A 17,109-nucleotide genomic window follows, 5' to 3' on the forward strand; every position below is an offset into this window, starting at 1 on the left:
GAATACCCTTAAAGTAAAATCAATTTCCTGGCTGGCTACTGCTGATCTGGGATTTCTGATACCGCTCTTTAAGGTTTCAGGCTAAGTACTGAATGAAAAAATTCTGCAAAACCAAACAAAACATTTCTTTGCCTATCCTCAGCTGCACCTGACATTGAAAGAAGTTGAAATCTTACTCCTCACTGGACATTACATCCAATTTGAAGCTTCTATTATCTATGTTAAAAGCTCCTGGTGAATATCTGGTAAAGTTCTTTGTTTCTCTGAAAATCAGCTGGGTGTATTGGTAATTGGAGCACTTCATGGACAGGGTGTCTGGAAGATATAAGTGCTTTTATCCATCCTCCCATTGTTTAGCATCATATTTATGCATTGACTGAGGGGCTTGTCACCTTGGAATATGAACTTCTGGAGACCACAAGTCTTTTATGATGTGTGTAACACCGAATAAAATATGGGTTCTTCAGTATCATCTTAAAAGGGACTTAATCTGGAGCTGTGAAGGAACATTTCTTTCTTGTGTGTTTATCTGCAAGTGAACAGAATTAATCCTTCAACAAGCAAAACTGCCCTGACTTTATAAGCCTACTGAATTGAGATGATGCTAGGAGCCTGGTTTGTTAATTTGGGGAGGGTCATTATTTTAGAATTATTACAGATAAAGTATTGTCAGTCAAAAGTGGACGCCTGGGTGGCTCAGTGGATTAAAGCCTCTGCTTTTGGCTCAGGTCATGATCCTGGGGTCCTGAGATCGAGCCCCACATCGGGCTCTCTGCTCAGCGGGGAGCCTGTTTCCTCCTCTCTCTCTCTGCCTGCCTCTCTGCCTACTTGTGATCTGTGTCAAATAAATAAATAAAATCTTTTTTTAAAAAAGTGGAGTATTGGAGAAGGTGATATTTAAGGCTGGCTTTACAGTTTACAAATCATGGTTCAAGCCGATGAACTTATACCTCCGTGCCTGACCCACATCCTATCAAATTTTCTCATATCCTATGACTCATCTGAGAGCTGTACTCACCTGTCATCAATATCTCCTATCCTGTTACAAGACCTTGTCATCACCTAGAACTGTTTCACCTCTGACATCTTGAACTTGGAAATTCCACTCTGACCTCAGCCCTATACCTTCCTCCCCTACACCGCCATTCCTCCCATCTTTAGTCTTTTTAAAAAATTATTTATTTTAGAGAAAGTGAGAAGGGAGAGGGGCAAAGTGAGAGAGAGAGAGAATCATGAAGCAGATTCCCCACTGAGAAAGGAGCCTGATACGGGACTCCATTCCAGGATCCTGAGATCATGACCTGAGCCAAAACCAACAGTTAGATGCTTAACAGGCACCCCCCATCTTCAGTCTTACCAAGGCATCTGGCCTTTGGTCTCCCCAGCTAACGGCCTTCAGCCCTCTTGGTTTTCAGGATATTGTCATCATCAGATACAATCTCTTTCCTCCTTTGACTTAATGGCACAGCCAGTCATCAAAGCCTCAATTTTGGATCCATTTATCCGTTTTCTTTGGGCCCTGAATATTAATGGAGAAAATCACATAATACATACTCACGCCATCAGGAGTTAGTAAAAATTTTGAATTTCAAACCTCAACTGGGCACTCAAGATCATCTGAGTTTCAAGATGATCTGATCACCCCTGTTGGTTCCCTGTATAACCAACCTGATCTGAGAGACATGGGACAGGAGAACATGAATCACAGACACTTAGAACAGAGCCATAGTGAATGTATTATGTATATTCAAAATACATAATAAATTTCATTTTCTCCTGGATTTCATTTCAGACAAAATCCACCCCCCACCCCCTGCTTTTTTGGTATGCACTTTCTCTAATTTTCACTTTCTTTTGCAGTTTTCCAAAGATATTACTTATTTATATTCTTCCAACTAGAGTACTTCAGCTCAAAGAGTTTAGAAAAATGGGGCATCAGGGTGGCTCAGTCTGTTACATGCGCATCTGACTTCAGCTCAGGTCATGATCCTGGGGTCCTGGGAATGAGCCCCACGTCAGGCTGCCAGCTCAGAGGAGAGTCTGCTTCTCCCTCTCCCTCTGTCCCGCCCCTCCCCCACCATGTTCCCTCTGTCTCAAATAAATACATAAAATCTTAAAAAAAGGTTTAGGAGAATACTAAATTTATTATAAAATAAATAAATAAAATGTTTATTATATGCCTACTGTGGGCCAAGCATCATTCCAAGTGCAGGGAGACAGCAGTGAGCAAAATAAACAGTTCTGCTTGCAGAGAGTTTATATTTTAGTAGCAAGGGACAGAAAATAGGCAAATAAGTAAAATATATGCTGTCAGAAAGTTATAGATGGGACTGCAGTGTCCTAAGGGGCCATGGAGGTTGTGAGCTACGCTGTGGAGAGGCTGCTTCCTGTCCTAGGTACAAGTATGAGCCAGACTGCCTGGGTTCAAATCCCAGGTCTGGCACTTACTATATGTGTGACCCCAGGCACGTTGCCTAATGTCTCTATGACTCAGTTTCCCTATCTGTAAAATGCAGATTTTTCATAGTACCAACATCACAGCATCATTAAGAGGATTCAATGACTTAATACACAAGTAACATTTCCCCCAGTAAGCTGTCTCATCATGGCTCCCACCCTCCCCTTCACAGCCTGTGCCCCCCAGGCAGAGATCAAATCACCTGGAAGGGAAAGCTCCTTGTTTGGCACAGTCACTCACTTCCAGGCCCTGAGAGAGGTCCTAATGAGGTGTTCCTGTGGCGTTTTTGTCAAGTTTGCAAACGTAAGATACACACACACACACACGTCAAGTTTGCAAACGTAAGATATATACATACACACACACACACACACACACACACACACACACACACACACATATATAAATAAAAGTAAGATAATTTAATCCCACTGGTTAAGATGTCTCTGCGTTAGGTAGCATTAGGTGGCTGTGGGCATTTGGGGATTCAGCTAACGGAGTTGAGTTGGAGACACATTTAGTTGGAGTTTAGTGGGGGAACATCTACGTGTTTGGGCCACTTTCGTATCAATGTCGGTTACTGCTGGCCACCCCGGGGTAGAGGCAGCTCCCAGGCCTCATCCCACCCACTGTGTCGTAGGGACAGGGAGGGACATGGTAAAGGGAATGTGTCCCACACAGGCTGACAGCAGGCGCATAGTGGTTGAGGAGAAAATGATTTGAAATGTGCAGAGCCAGAAATCGGTCTTCTGGAAAGTTGGTAAGTTCGTATAATTCTCTGATATATAAAATTATAAGTAAAGGATTTGGTTCTCAGGGCATAGTCAAAACAGGAATTCTTCCCTATTGGGAACATGCCAGATAATGCAATGTTAATAATTATTAATGCATTCTGATGAACTGAACGTTTGTGCCCATCCCCTCATGTAGGCATTGACACTCTAAAACCCAATGGGATGGTATTTGGAGATGGGGCCTTCAGGAGGTAATTTGGTTTAGATGAGGTCATGAGGTCATGAGGATGGGGTCCTTATGATGGAGTTAGTGACCTTATAAGAAGAGAGCAGAGAGCTTGTTTTTCTCCTTGTCCTGTGAGCACAGAGCGAGAAGACAGTCTCTATAAGCCAGGAAGCGGGCTCTCACCAGAACCTGCCCCAGCTGGCACCCGATCTCAGACTTCTTGGCTTCTGGAGCTGGAAGAAGTAAATGTCTGTTATTTAAGCCACCTTGTTTAGGGTATTTTGTTATAATGGCCTAAGCTAAGACACACATGGTACATTTTTCCCCCTTTTTTAATGGGAATCACGTTTGAGCAAACTATAATTCCTGCATTTGCAGACCAGAAGCCCATGGCAATTCTACAAACACCAAGTGGTCTGTGTTGAGGTTTCGAGCTTTATGCATCCCACCCATCAATATTAAAAAATCAATTTCTTGGGGTGCCTGGGTGGCTCGTGGGTTAAGCCTCTCCCTTCGGCTCAGGTCATGGTTTTAGGGTCCTGGGATTGAGGCTGCTTCCCCCTCTCTCTCTGCCTGCCTCTCGGCTTACTTGTGATCTCTCTCTCTGTTAAATAAAGAAATAAAATCTTTAAAAAATTTTTAAAAATAAAAAGTAAATTTCCACCAAGCACATGAGAAGTATTGCATTCTTATTCTATGATTTCTTTAGAAAATATTACAAAATTTTCTCCATTTTAGAGATGATCAGAATCTATGGCCATAGATGTAGGGGCAAATAAAGTATTGGAGAGGCATGCCAGTCAATGAATAGAAATCATATTATTTTCTGAATTGTATAGTTTGTGGTGTAATTTGTGTGACTCCTTTTCTCATTCTAAATAATATCCATTTGGTCCCTAATTTTGATTTTGTAAATTGTGTGTTTTTGTCTTTTTTTTAAGATTTTATCCATTTATTTATTTGACAGACAGAGATCACAAGCAGGCAGAGAGGCAGGCAGAGAGAGAGGAAGGGAAGCAGGCTCCCCGCCAAGCAAAGAGCCTGATGCGGGGCTCAATCCCAGGACCCCAGGATCATGACCTGGGCCGAAGGCAGAGGCTTTAACCCACTGAGCCACCCAGGCACTCCAATTGTGTGTTTTTTCTTAAATAGGACTTCTTCCCAAACTGCATGCATTTCAGGCCCATGAGCCCTGGACCCACCTCTCCCAGGAGGAAACCAGAATGAGGGGATGCATTTTCTCTCCTTTCTCACTTCGTCCAGACTGAGCTGCGTGTTCTTTTATACTTAACATCTTCTGTCCTGCAAGAGGAACAGATGGCTCCACTCGTTCCTTCCACGTGTGCCCTGCTGGGCTCTCCAGCCTCTGACCCGACTAACTCACCTTGTCCAGCAGCTCTTTCTTCCTGCTGATGTCCCCACCTTTGGGTGGCTATTCACTGGCTCTTCCCTGTCACACCACAAGCATGCTCATGCTCTGCCCACCCACTCCCTGCCTTCCTCTGTTTTAGAAGCTTCCTGACTCTTGTCCTCTCTCCATTAAATGGTTTGAAAGAGAAGCTCCTACATATGGCCTTTGCTTCCTCTTTCCTTACTTACTTAACTGAGATCTGGTTCCTCACAGCTTTTGAGAACCACCCCCTAGGGTCGCCAGGGCCAGCCTCTGGCCTCTGATTGGTCCTCATCTCATGGGGCATCTGTGCTGCCTCTGCCAATGTTTTCAACACAGTCCCCAGCATCCTTTCTGTACTGGCCCCATGGGATGGCCAGTTCTCCTGGTTCACCTCCTTGCCCTCTGACTGCTTGATCTCTGTTTGTCAACCCCCCTCCTTCCCAGGTTCCCTTAAGTACCTACCAGTGTCCCCCAGGCTCCAACCTCTTGTCTTCCCATCCCACAGGCTCTTCCTGGATATGCCTGTCGATTCCATGACAAGTCTCTGCTGTTGACTCTGCAACGAGATTTCCATTCCCATGGTTGCTCCTGAACTTTGTACCCACGTTTCCAGCTTTCCACTAGGAAGCTCCAACTGCTTCTTGTACCTGCCATTTTCACAAATGAAGATCCTGCTTCCCATCCTCCCCAAACCTCTCCTCCCTCTGTGTACTCCATGGTGGAAGGTGCTGCTGTCAATCACCCAGGTACTCTCTTAGGCTCCTTGTTTTCCTCCTTCCCCCTCACTCCTCATCATCAGCCATTAACAAGCATAATTTATCTTACCTTTCAGTCAGGTTTTTTTTTTTTTTTTTAAGATTTTATTGATTTATTTGACAGAAAGAGAGAGAGAGAGCACAAGCAAGGGGATTGGCAGGCAGAGGGAGAGGGAGAAACAGGCTCCCCAGTAAGAAGGGAGCCTAATGTGGGGCTCAATCCCAGGACCCTGGGATCAAGACATGAGCCAAAGGCAGACGCTTAACTAACTGAGCCACCCAGGTGTCCCTTGGTCAGGTGCTCGTAACTTATTATTTTTTTTTTTTTGAATCATTAAACCTCTTGGCAGCATGGTGAAGACTTAGGATAGCTTCAAGAATAATGCTTTTTAGGGGTGCCTGGGTGCCCCTAAATTGTAATAATGCACTAATATAGTATTAAATACTCAGATCTAATGTCAAGTCTAATTACCATCATTTTAAAGTAGTGATGAACACAAATGATACTCACAGATACTCCGTGAAATGTGATGTGAAAAATCTGTGATTTCTATGGGTGACAAAGCCATAAATATTGCTAAAGTTGCTACAGTAGTGTTTTTATATTAATCATCACAGAATAGGATGCATTTTAGTAAGAGAAAGGTAAAAATGAAAATAAATATAAAATATTTCTCCCCTACAAGTTTATAAACCCCTTGAATTCTTTCCAGGCTAAGAATGCCTGCTTTAAAATGATCTCTGGCACTTGTCTCTTCTTCTCCGTTCCTCCTGCCACTGACCTAATTAGGGTCCTTCTGTCCGCATGGAATCTCCACAGACCCCTGACTGGCTCCTCCCCCACCTTCCAAGCCTGATCTTATCATTGCCGTGTCCCCAGCATACCTGAGCAGAGACCCCCCCCCACATCCCATCCCCTAAACTGGGTGCTGAGTATCAGGCCTTGTCTCCTCAGTAGAGCTCAGAAATATCCACCTTCTCCACCTGGCTTGACCCGCCTCAGTCGTCCATTAGATGGCTCACAGCCACCTGGCTGCTGCCCTATTCGCCTCACCAATCCTTCCAGAAGCACAGATGTCTCTAAAACCTAGATCTGATAATGACACTCCATTGTTTCCAAGCCTCCCCATCTTCAGTATAAAATGTGGGCTTCTTGGCATCCTGTGGCTTCTGCCTACCTTTCCACCCAGTTCCTGCCACTCTGTTCCAGTCACCTCGTACTTCTGGAGTTACCCAAACTGAAAGATATTTGGGGGTTAGAGCAAGGACTCTGGAGCCAGACGGCCTCAGTTCAAATTCTGACTGCCCTGCTCATGACGTGTGTGTGACCTTGAAGAATCACTCCATCATCCATGCCTCAGGGACCTTGGCTTTTCATGGAGCCATTAGAGCACTTGCCCCACTGTGTTGTGAGAACTAAGTGTACGACCTACGCAGTGTTTAGAATGGGGGGAACAGGACATGTAGAGAAGCTCAATGACAGAAGGACCCCCTTTTTATTTCATGTTTCCCTCATGGGGAATGGCCTTTCCCATGTTTTCTGCTTGGCCAACTGGTCCTTTCAGACTTGCCTCAGGCATCTCCTCCTCCTGAGAACCTTCTGGGACCTGGGCTGGCAGGGCTGGCCGAGGCTCTGGGCTCTGTGGCCCCCACCCATCCCTGAACTGTATCCCACCCAGGTGGGGTCCTCTGGGCACGGGATGTGTCTCCCTCCCTTTGTAACCCAGGACAGGCAGAGAGCCAGAGAGCCAGAGAGCGGAGAACAGGGTGGGTGTTTGGAGGCTAAATGGATTAAGGAGAAAATGCAAATCAGAGGACAAAGTGTTAAAGAGCAACCAGTTTGCTCCCGCTCTCCTGACAATTTGCTTTTCAGAGTATCATATGCAGCATGGACTTATCTGACTATTTTTCTGAGAGGTCCTGTCTGTAGTGAGCCCTTCCCTGGCCAATTCTTGGGCCTGATAGCATCATGCTTCTGAAAACGAGGAAAAACCACAGCCTGCTGGGGAGAGGAGGGTAGTGGGATGCAGGCCACTGGGCTGGGCCACTAGGAAGCCCTTCAGCCTGCTCCTCAGGAAATAGGCATCCAAGGACAGATTAGGCACTTAATACTCTTTTTGCAAAGGAGACTACAATAGTGGGAGCAAGAATTGAAGCCTAGTTTTAAGAACAGAAGAGAAAAACCGGCTGTGTGAGCCCTGCTTTCCAGTATGGCAATGACCCTGACTTTGGTCAGAGCCGCAGAGCTGTCCTCATTCTTTCCTTTTCAGACATGATGAAATAACAATTGGGGAAAGGCGAAAGAACGCAGAAGGGTAGAAAGTAAAAACAAACAAAACCCCCCAGCTGCCTGTTCCCCATAGGCAATCTCTGCTTCTGAGCGGATTTAAAGACCCACCGAGGGAGGCTTGCAGCTGTGTTCAGCCAGGCTCAAAAAAATCAGAAATGTAAAATTACGCCTCGATTTTTCCAGAGAGGCAGAATGGATGGAAATCTCCCAGAAAGGAGAGCAGGCTTTGGAGTTGGACGCTCTGCGCCGCCGTATGGCTGCCCACCCCGGGACTCAGCGGTTGAGTTCCAGAAAGGCCCAAGCTGGAGTCCGCGGGGGGCGGGGGTGGGGTGGGGGTGGGGGTGGGGGGACGAGGGAAGGCCCGCCGCTTCAGGGCTGGGCCGGGCGGAGCGGGGATCTGGGAGCGCAGGCGGGAGGAGGAACCTCGGCCCAGGTGCCACCTGCCCCAGCACCCCCTTGACAGCTGCATCCCTTTTGTCACTTGTCGGGGCAGACGCGGGCAGGGGAAGCGCGGCACCTTCGGGCCAGGCCTTGGGCCCGCTGAAGCCACAGCTGTGCTAGGGGAAAGCCCGGAGCCAGGAGGGCAGTCCCCCGCGAGCTTAAAAATAAAACCGGGCCTGACCGCCTAACAAAGGCCTCTTGTGAGGTGCAGCAACGGGGACGGCCCCGGGTGCTCCTTGAGGGAACTTCTGAGGCCACGGGGCGGGGGTGGGGTGGGGCGGGGAGCCCAGACCCTCCCGGGCCAGGGTGTCAGTCCCAATACCTCCTCCCGCCCTGGGGCGGACCAGCCTGCCCCCAGCCAACACCCCCCTCCTTTGCTTCTAGGAGTCTCTGCACCCTCGCCCGTAGGTGAAGGATGGATTGGGTGTGGTATCTTTGTTCACAGAATGCCCGGCCTGCGGTGCCCAGTCCGTTTCTAGAGAGGCAGGGAGGAGACTAATCTTCCTCTTTGGGGAGGAAGAGGATTTAAAGGAAAGGAGCCCTTGGAAGACAATTTGCTCTAACAGTGTTGTCAGCTGTGGTCCTCAGAGGGTTCTGCCCAAAGGCGGTCCTTGTTATCTTGTGCCTTCCCGCCACCCCCCGCCGAGAAGCTTGCTGTCTGCGCTGGTGGGCTGCGAGCAAATTGATCCGCACCCCGGCCTTCACCTTGGACTAGACAGAAAGATGTTGGAGCTTTAAAATTCTCCAACTCCTCCAACTCCTAAATGGATTAAAAAAGAAAACTGTCCGGGCGCCTGGCTGGCTCACTCAGTAGGACAGCAGGCCACGTTCCAGCTCAGGTTTGTGAGTTCGAGCCCCACGTTGGGTGTGGAGATTACTTAAAATCTTAAAAAAAAGAAAATCGTCAGTAGGAAAAACAAAGACATCTGGGAAGTAGGGAAAGTAAGTACTAAAGGGGAGCAGAAAACATATGCTAGAACAGTAAATTCTTCTACTGTTTAATTTTAAAGTCTTTTAAATAAAGTGTTTCTGTTTGGGTTTAAATGATTTTAAACAGCTAGCGGGTTTCTCAGTGTCTGGAGTCAAACTTTTCCGGCTCCAAGCTGTTACCATTGTTTATGCTCCTCGTTGGCTCACTGCTGCCTCCTTGTGTCTGAGCTAAAAATCACCACACAGTTTATGGCTTCAGGAATAAATGGTGGAACCACCCCCCACCAGTCTATTAGCTCCCATGACAATAAAAAACGCAGAATTAAAGCAATGTTTAATTAAGACTGTTAGTGAGAGCTGTATAACCCAAGTGAGATTTTAAAATTTCGTTTTAGGAGATATGATTATATCACCTTTTTTCTTTTTCTTCCTTTCTTTTTCAATTCACCATGGCTTTGCTGGAAGGATACATTTAAAATTTAATCCTTAGAGGGAGGGGTTATGATTATATTATCAGTGTAAGTCTTACTAATGATACCCCCTTGCAGAGAAACCACATGACTTATTCATTGATGTGTATTATATTTTATTTATACCATTCAATAAAAATCCTATATTTAGGATGGCTGAAAGTTTGCACAGAGTCTCTGATGTAAGATAATTTGGGGGAGATGGCTCAAACAAATGCACATCAAAATGCAACCTCCCTTGTGCTCACCTGCTACCTTTGACTTTAGTGAGCAGTTGGATCCCCATCTTGATGTGAAAGAGCCTGCCTCTGTGGATTTGTATTAAGCACCAATTCTTCTTGTTTTTTGTTCATCCATGCAGTTTATTTCCGTTGCTTCTAGCTTCTTACAAACTGGGAGCCACACAGAATATCATGTTTTCCTGGATGGAATTTGGAAAATGCCTTCCATCCTGAATAGATCAAGGAGTCACTTGCTTTAGCAGAAACATCACCTGCCTGGAGGCAAGGGCCACCTACTCCTAACCCTCATCCCAGATTCTTTCTATACTGCAGGGGCAGCCCTAGTGTCACTTCCCAAAGTCACCTGCCATCTGCAACCTTCTGTGGTTCTTGAGTGCTTATCTGTGGATCTCATGGATTTTTCGCTGCTCAATCCAAAAATAGCTCTAAGGTGGAAGACATGAGCTTTACCTACTCCAAAGTAATCAAACAAATCTAGTCAAATTTTGAGCCCACATAGGATGCTGTAGCCTCCCGAAGGTAGATTGTCTTCCACCCAACCCCATGTCTCCTCCCAAAAGGAAGCTGTAAAGGGCACAGTGTGAATGGACAGGTAGTATTACCAAACACTTGAAGTTTGTGTTCCCACCTGGGCGACATTGAACTTGCTCTTCCCTCTGGCCTGAACTCTGTTCTCAAGTCTTGTTATTGATATCTCAGATAAAATAGCTTCTCTGTGACCTGATTTCATGTTAATAGCACTTATCTGAATATGTATTATGTGCTGGTTTGTAAGAATTTTTTTTGTGTCTTCGCCCTTTAGAATGTCAGCATCATAAGAGAAGGGAAGTTCTTTGCTTTGGTTAACACTGAATCCCCAGCACTTTGAACAGTACTTAGCCCGTTATGCTCAATAAATGCTTGTAGAATAAATAAAGAATAATGCAAAGTTTCCCTTACTATAATCTTGGCTCTTGAGATCAGGGGCCGTATCTTATCATTTCTGTTCTCCTCCACAGTGCCTGGCATGGCATAACACGTGCCGTTGGATTTTTAAAAATGCTTGTTGAGTGGAGTTGCGTGAGAGAAGCAAATCCTCAGATGGGTCCAAGGCAGAGAGGGGAGGGACCTCACCCTTACAGAGGGCACGGGAGCCATACCAAGCTTGCAGCGTGGCGCTGGGTGGGGAAGGTGAAAATAAGGCAGTGGACCGGCAGTTGGCGTCTAGACCTTGCAGCACTTTGCCTGTCTTGGGTTCTATTTCTCCATCATCACGCAGTTCAGAATTTTACAGGCGTGAATCAGAGGATGCTGGAGGGGCCTCTAGAGAATGTACGGTGATGGGGATGTTGGGATTTTGTGGCGCTGGACTGACTGCTGAACAGATTCAAGTTTTCCAGTCACTCGTTCATCTTGCAAAAGACTTACAGAACACCTGCTTTGTGCCAGGCATTATGCTCGGACCTGGGGCTACCCAAGCTGTTTCCAACTTGATAGGGAATGTCAAACATGCCAAGGATTCCTGATTCATACATTGCAAGACTATGGGATTATATGCTAAACCCTATAGCCCCTCTGGTCACCTCACAATGCTATTCAATGCTCTCCTCTCCCAGAGCTGGTGTTTGCTAAGTAATTAGTGATTGCTGCATTGGGAGGGCTCCTTTGGGAGCTGCTACCCTTTTTGACACTTAGTAGGCAGGAGAGGGAAGAGCATCCCCTGCCCCCACCCCCAGGCATTCCTTTGTCTCTCACACTGCAGGGAAGGAAGAGAGTCTCCTGTGATATCAATTTTTCATTCCTTTTGGTTGGTGATGAAATAGAAGAGATCAGCCCCATGGCCTCCTCTGTACATCTATGTGTGTGTTTGTATGTATTACTCACTAAACTTCTACGTTAGTCTATAAGCCATATTGCTGATGATTGCATTTTTAAATGAATGCATGCAAATCGGACTAGGAGCCGGACAAAGACAGTATCAAATACATTCGTTAATAAATAATATCAATGCCGTGCATTTGCTGGCTGAAAATTTTTTAACTTCAAAGGAGAGCTTTCATATCTATGATCTCATCTCACCCTACATATGATTATTTTAAAAGTCCTCTCTAGGGACAGGTTGTTCCATGCTTGCAAAGCCAGGCCGGCTGAGGATAATGAAGCCCCGCCTCTGGCTACCCGACATCCCTCCGCAGGGCAGTCTCGCCCTGCGCAGGCGCCTCTGGTCCCGTGAGGTCTCTCCTGGCTGGTTTAAAAACTAAAGGCAAAGATGAAAAAGTACACTAATTTCGAACTGCGCTGGGAGCGCACAGACGCTCGGGGCATGAACAGGGGAACTAAGGAAATGAGGCTACTTTGAGGACCGACTTTGGAGACTGTACAAACAATGAGAAATAGATGACTTCAAACTCCTGTCAGGCATCCAGAAAGCCTGGAGTTGGAAATCTCTGCTCTCCTGGGATTGCAAAGCCAGTTCCTGTTTACTCTGTCTACAGCTGGGACTTTTTTCCTGTCTTCCACAATTTCTCCAGGAGTGTGCCTTCATTTTCAGGAAGATGAATGTATTTTCACCTAATCGTTCAGCTTTTCCTGTTAGGTTTCCTTGGGAATGAAAACCCTATGTCATTGTTTTCCTCAGGCTGGGCCTTGGTTATGGAAGTGCTCTTCTCTGAATCTGTTAGAGGCACATTTAAAAAATAACTCCAGTAGAAGTTAAAAAAAAAAAAAAAAATCCCTGCCAGTGAGAATCTCCCCCAGTGCTGTTTGTTTGTCTTAATACCAACCCATGGTGTTTCCATTTCACAAAAATTCTGGCCATGTCAGCTTCCGTGGAGTGGACACTGTAAAGATTGCTTCAGAATCGCCCACCTGGCTATCTGATGGGATGACTGGCACTGGCACTGTGGGTGGCGGTGGATTCTTCCGCCCCCATGACTCACCAAGGAGAAATAACTAACCTGTGATTAACCATTTGAATTCCTGTATTTTCAAGGGCAAGTGGAAGGACTCATCACCCAGTTTCTAACCACCAGTGGGTCCCACCATGTTGCCAACACAGCCCTGCTTCCTGGGGCCCGCTTTGATACAGGGTATCGGGCCGCTGATAGCATGTGTCCTTTGAGAATTACTCTCACTTTGTCTGCTCTTCTGAATGAGTGTGGCCTCTGCATGCAGTAGGAACTCAATAACTACTGAATGAATGCTGCTGAACATCTATCATTTGGTCTCTGTGGGGAGCGTGGGTGTCTCTGTTTCCTCTATGTAAAATGAGAGAGTTGGCGAATGATTGCTTATATTTCTTCCAGTTTTAACATCTTCCAAGGCCTTTTGGATAGCCATTTTAAATTACCACCCATTATGAAAGCGGTTTCCAAGCAACAGAACAGTACTTCCCCAACTCCTTGCCTGACCTCTTCAGCCCACAAAGCTGTTGTTCCCTGAGACTGCCCCATGATATTATCTGTAATGCATATTTATTTATTTACCTAGTGATAGAGCTCCAGGTTGTTATTCAGCTCTTCCTCAGTGTGGGTCCTGTCCCTGCAATTAAAGTGTAAGCCTCCTAAGCCAGATAATATCTAAAATGAGCTCAGTAAATGTTTGTTAAGTGAATGAATATTACAATAAAGAATAATCTTTCTATCTAGAGGGAATTCCAGGCTTAAGGGAAGCAGAAGAATCCAGGGTGAATCCCAGATTTGTGGCTTGGGAAGGCTGGTGTGTTATGAACTATTCTTCAAGACAGGACAGGTTTGGGGGAAGGAGGAACAGAGATGAAATTAGAGAGAAGTGACATTCTATACCTCCTTCTTGAGATTCTCATAGAACGTTGGCCAAGTAACGATTATGAGACATGAGATTCTGGCCAAAGGAATATATTTTATTGTGTTGAGCCCAAAGCTTTCCAAATAGTTGCATGTGGTTTTGGAAACACTGGTATAACACAAGAAGAGAAGCAGGGCTAGGAAGGAAACCTACAGAACAAGTCACTTTTAAGGAATGGCAGGAAGAATTTGGAATAGAGCATCTAGAGAGGGAGGAGTTTTAACCGCTGGGCTTTACTCCTTCCTGGCTCAGGGATTCCACAGACACAGTGAAAACCAGAGTCCCATCTCATGCCACGGGACACAGGAGCCCGTGGGCCACATCTGGGAATGTGCAGGGGGTTCTTGGGAAGACAGAAGGCACTCAAGCCCTTCACTTCCTGTTTCAGCTCTCCCATTGCTCTCTCTTCTCAAAGAAATCACCCCTTTGGCTAAAAGGAAGCTCATATTAACACCCTCAAGTTCAACTTGAGAACAACCACCCACTCTTGTAACTAAAATAAATCAGTCCTTAAATTAGATCTGATATAGGCAAAGACAATACAAAGCTTCAACAGCATAGAAAAGATAAATGTTCTGAGTGAGTCACCTCACTCACTGTCTGTCATCTGGGAGTGTCCCCAAACTTCCCTCCAATGTTTCATTTCAACCTCACAAGCATCACTTTTTTTGAAACTCCCTATTTGCATATGGAAAGCTGAGGAGGGTTGAAGACGAGCAAGGGGGTATGTGAGGTGCTCATGATGGTGGGCTTGAACAACAGGATAGCCATTTTGGAAAAGAGTTTAGCAGTTCCTCAAAAAATTAAACCCAAAATTACCATATGACCCAGCAAAGAGTAGGGGGCTTCCTTTTGGAGTGAGGAAAACATTCTAGAATTAAATCCTGAGGATAGATATGCAACTCCATGAATATCCTAAAACCACAGCATCATATACTTCAAAGGGTGAATTTTATGGTATGTGAATTATGTCTCAATAAAGCTGTGATTCTAAAAAAGAAGAAAATGCAAGGGGGATGAAATCTTTGCTTTCAAGATAAAATTTTCTCTAAATCATATAAAATTGGTGATTTGTGGTTTGCTACTATTTTGCTCCTCAAATGCTTTACTACCAGTAGTTCGCTTTCCTGACTGTGTGGCAGCTGAGAGACAGGCAGTGTTACCTCCCTTTCCTTTTTTCCAGAACAATTATTTTTTCTTAAGTTTTTATTTAAGTAATCTCTACTCCCCACATGGGGCTTGAACTCGTGGCCCTGAGATCAAGAGTTGTATGCTCTTCTGACAGGCAGCCAAGTGCCCCTTCAGAATAATTTCTGGGTGGTAGAACTAATCTATCTCTGAGATTTCTTTTTCTACTGGAAATACAAAAAACACCCAACTACTGGTTTCTGAAGTATTTCTACCCACAGCTTTGTCTTGACATTTCTACAAAATCATGTAAGACATGTTTGTTTATATAATTTATTTGTACATTTCTTAGGTCACTTTTCCAAAAGTCAGGTATGTTGAGGTATAATTTATGTTCAAACTCACCCTTGAAAGATTACCAATTCTATGAATTTTGGTGAAAGATTATAGTCCTATAACCACCACCACATGAGATACGGACCATTTCCATCACCCTAAAATGTTCCCTACTGTCCCCACATCCAGGCCCTGTGACCCCCTGACCTGATTTCTGCCCTTAGGGTATGCTTCAATTCCTAGTCTGTGTTCTCATGATTTCTCCTGAGGTAAATCTCTCTACCAGGCAGGATGATGCTTTGTACCCAACCTGGTAGTTGGCACTTAAAAGTTGCTCAGTAAATAGATGCTGAGTAAATGAATGAATCATTTGTGTTTTAGATTCTGCCAAATCAAATCAGAGACCCTGTTTTCTCATTTTCAGGATGTGCCATTTGAAAAAGGGCTATTAATGTTGGGGAAAGCTTTCTCCTAGAGTTCCTAATTTATAGTCTTTTATGTTTTTATTATTTTTAAAAAAGATTTTACTTATGCATTTGAGAGAGAGACAGACAGAGAGAGCATAAACAGGGGGAGAAGCCGAAGGAGAGGGAGAAGCAGATGCCTCACTGAGCAGGGCTCTATGTGGAGTTTGATCCCAGGACCTGGAGATCATGACCTGAGCTAAAGGCAGAGGGTTAATCACCTGAGCAACCCAGCCTCCCCAAATAGAGTCTTTAAAAAGGGGGGGGGGCATCGTGATTTCCAACTTCAGAGAATTTGCTGAGCATTTCAAACATTTCATTAGACTTGGGGCTCACAACATTTTGCCTTAACCAGCATGTGGACCTCCACCCTTTCAACCTGAATAAACAGGTGAAGAATCTGGGGCCAGATGCTGCTGCTGCTTAGTCCTGCCCCACTGCTCCCCAGCTCTGATCACTCCGTCTCCACATGGCATGGCCCAGGGTCTCCTCTGGAGCTTCCCTAAACAAGTTCTGTGGGATTCCAGACCTAACTCAAGAACAACTCCAGGGGAGGAATCTTGCAACTGCTTGAGTGGGGCCTTTAACCTTCCTCATCATGCAGGGTGTGGCCCTCAGAAAATCTACCCATTGCGGGCTCAACAGTCAGGCTTAGGTCCCTTCTGTCCTTCCAGATGCGATTCCTCTTCTATCTTGATCTGAATCAGACAATTGACATCCCCAGAGCGATTATAAGAGGCGGTGAACAAGATTCAGCCTTGTCTGACTAGTTATAGGAAATGGCCTAGTCCTTGAAGAGAACTGCCCTTTCTTGAAAGGCCTGGGTGCTTTTCTCCAGACTGGCCTACCAGCCCCAAGCAGGTGGGTCCCTGGGCACTTTCCATGGCTTGGCAGTCCTCCATCAGCCTGCTGCCCCATGGCATGGGCACCACAAAACACACTTTCCCTCTGGGGGAGGTTGCACCGTGCTTCCAAGATGAAGTCTTGATGCTGGTATCAAATTTTAGCTGACGGAGACCTCATTCCCTTCCTTCCTCTTCTGCCTTCCTACTTGGCTGTGTGACTTCCCTGGGTGACATGTAAGCATGTATCGGGGCGAAACGTTTCAAGGTGTGAACTCCTTGTGTTCGATGTTGGTAAATAAACCAGTGCCAAAAAGGTGTCAGTTTTGGTGTTAATTGTGTAGCTCATAACCCTGTGGAGGGATAAACCATTACTCAACGGCGGGGATGGGGGAGCAAAGAGAGAGAGAGAGAGAGAGAGAGAGAGAGGGGGCGGGAGAGGGGGAAGCTTCAGGAAAAGGGAAAAAAAAAAAAGACAACAAAAAAAAAAAAAAAAAGAAGACGGGTCAAAGTAGAGGAAACCTTATTTTCCTCATGCAGATCTTCGGCGGCTGTGATAGCTGGCTTCTGTTCTATGACTAGCACAGTAAGAAATC

The sequence above is a fragment of the Enhydra lutris genome, unplaced genomic scaffold, assembly GCF_002288905.1.
Source record: "Enhydra lutris kenyoni isolate GAN:26980312 unplaced genomic scaffold, ASM228890v2 scaffoldscaffold4, whole genome shotgun sequence".
Classification (NCBI taxonomy): domain Eukaryota; kingdom Metazoa; phylum Chordata; class Mammalia; order Carnivora; family Mustelidae; genus Enhydra; species Enhydra lutris.